We start from the raw sequence: 2,181 nt of genomic DNA on the forward strand, positions 1-2,181 counted from the left end.
AGGTCTCCGCTGGCTGGCAGTTCCCAGCCTTTAATCCATAGGTTCCCCAAGGTTTTACCCATAAGGAATGACCGATTTTATTTGTGTAGAGCATCCACTTAAGGACTTTGTTGTTCCAGTTTCCCTTTCCACAGGCGTGGGGAAATGGGTTGTTAGCAATCCCAGTAGCAATCTTCCTTTGTTCTGAAGGCAACCTCCCTGCCTGGAGGCAGGGCTGATCAGCATACTGCAGTCTCTGAATGTAGCTTGATTAACCTTTTTAATCCTCTTGCCTCCCCCCTACATTAATTTGAATGTGAATTTACATTAGCTCTGAGAATCACTTCTAAGCATATAATGAGTGCTTGTTGTGTACTAAAGATAAATAAATAACACTTGATCTCTGCCTTTATGGCTCATGGGCTGGTTCTCTGTTTTCATAAATAAAGTTTTATTGGAACCAGGATCAAGATCAGGGTAGAGCGAGTGAGGCAAGGTTGTGCAAGTGCAAGATGGACCTTGATGTTCTTTAAAATTATGATATTTTGTTCATCATGGATTTTTTTGCACTTAATTTTATTTTTCAAAATACTGCCTTAAAACTTTGTTTATCTTGGTAACTGAGTTTTTTGATATCCTCTTAAATTGTGTTCCCAAGGTGAGAGCCTCACTCACCACATCCTAGTCCCACCCTCGTGGCGGAGATTCAAGAAGTGCAGTGAAAGACACTGGATATTATGAAATGTGTGTGTGTTTTTCAGTGGTGATGGCTCGTATTTCACCACCCACAAAGACTATGGTGCTAAGCAACATGTAACATGAGACACCCACGGGCAAGGATGTTGTGTCATCTGGAATCAGAGAAGAGGGTTCAGTTCACCCTCAGCGTAGCTGGCTGCAACCATGCTTACATCTGTGTAGGATTAATCACGTAGACTGAAAATCTAGGCCAACCATTGCCCCTTAGCACGGCCCATTTGTACTTTTTGATTGACGAGTTTGTATAATCTTTATTGTTTCTTAATGCATTGAACATATTATCGTTCTTTTAAAAGAACATGCTGAGTGTTTTAAAAGCTAGGTCAATAAAGTACTCTAAAGCTAATCCTGTCAGAGATTACTGCTTGCCAAAATATAATCAGGAAATCCATTCTCTTGTCTGAAAATTGATTTAAGAAATGGTTTCCAAGTTTTCTAGAAAAATGAATAATTTTTCCCAAAGTACAAATATAGCAGGCTTTAGGTTGAGTGATAAATATCTGCTCCTTCCTCAAACATATTTCCCTTTCTAAATCTTACATAACTTAAGGTAAAATCAATTTCAGGAAATGCTGAAAAATAAATCATGGGTACAACTACTATTCTACTTTTTTGGACATTCCTTGACTATAAGACGAAATACCCAGGATGTTTACCAAACGACGACTAGGCATTAACACATAGAGCTCTAAGTCAGTGTTCTTTAACTAAAAAGATACTTAGTAATGTTATTTCTCTAGTATCTTTGACAGAGTTCTTGCAATTCTACAATTCAATAAATGTATAAAATTTGGGCTAGAGGTAAACTTTATCTGAGAAACAGAAATTGATAAAAAGAGGCAAAATATTCTGATGGTCGTTATAATGGACCGTTATGAAAGAAGAAATAGCTCATGTTTGGATAGATGTAGAGGTCATTTCAGAACTGTTTTTCAGGCTTTGTTGTTGTGGGGTCAGGAGCAAACCTCCCAGGTATGTGTCACCCTGCTATGCAGATTATTTCAGGAAGAGAATCTTAGCATATTTACCTTAGCACATGCGAATGAAGTGTGGCAGACTGGGAGGATCCATGCAAAAATCTGTTCCTTTGTCCCATTGTTTCTGGGTGGCCCTGCAACAATTTGCTTACCAAAGGTTTGTTCTTTCTCATGTATCTGTGAATTGCCTACCTTCCCTCCTTAGTCCAGAATGACATATATACCTCGCCTTGCCTCACAGTCTTTAAAATTTTCATGCTTATGTTAATTCCCCATGCCCACGTATTAAAATTTGATTTTCTCCTGTTAATCTGCTGTATGTCATTTGAATTATTTGACCAGCCAGAAGAACTAAAGGGGTAAGGGGAAAGTTTCCTGGCCCTGACACGATAGTAGTACTATTCTAACACCATTCTTCACTGGGGGAAAGACTTTCCTCGTCATGTTTCAGATTCCTGTGCTTTCT

The sequence above is a fragment of the Pteropus vampyrus genome, unplaced genomic scaffold (assembly GCF_000151845.1).
Source record: "Pteropus vampyrus isolate Shadow unplaced genomic scaffold, Pvam_2.0 Scaffold8, whole genome shotgun sequence".
Classification (NCBI taxonomy): domain Eukaryota; kingdom Metazoa; phylum Chordata; class Mammalia; order Chiroptera; family Pteropodidae; genus Pteropus; species Pteropus vampyrus.